The sequence below is a fragment of the Echinops telfairi genome, unplaced genomic scaffold (genome assembly GCF_000313985.2).
Source record: "Echinops telfairi isolate 266 unplaced genomic scaffold, ASM31398v2 ScPeMD7_2;HRSCAF=8, whole genome shotgun sequence".
Classification (NCBI taxonomy): Eukaryota; Metazoa; Chordata; class Mammalia; order Afrosoricida; family Tenrecidae; genus Echinops; species Echinops telfairi.
The window spans coordinates 3,632,800-3,633,023 of record NW_022103898.1 but is presented as its reverse complement, the minus strand read 5'-3'; positions in this window follow the sequence as shown (position 1 = coordinate 3,633,023).

Sequence of the window (224 nt, the reverse complement as noted above, 5' to 3'; positions counted from 1 at the left end):
AGCAATGCTGCCCCCATCACTGGCAAACAGCAGGGAACCACAAAGCGCGGCAAGCACGGACCAACCCGGAGTTGGTGAGTGACACTGGTCAGTCACAAAAGGACAAACATGGTAGGAGACCATGTTATCAAGGGGGAAACCCAGCCCAAGACGTTCGCACCAGTGGTGAAGCAGGAGGCAGAGGGAGGGTGGCAGGAAGGGCAACGAGAGACCAGAGGAGGGGC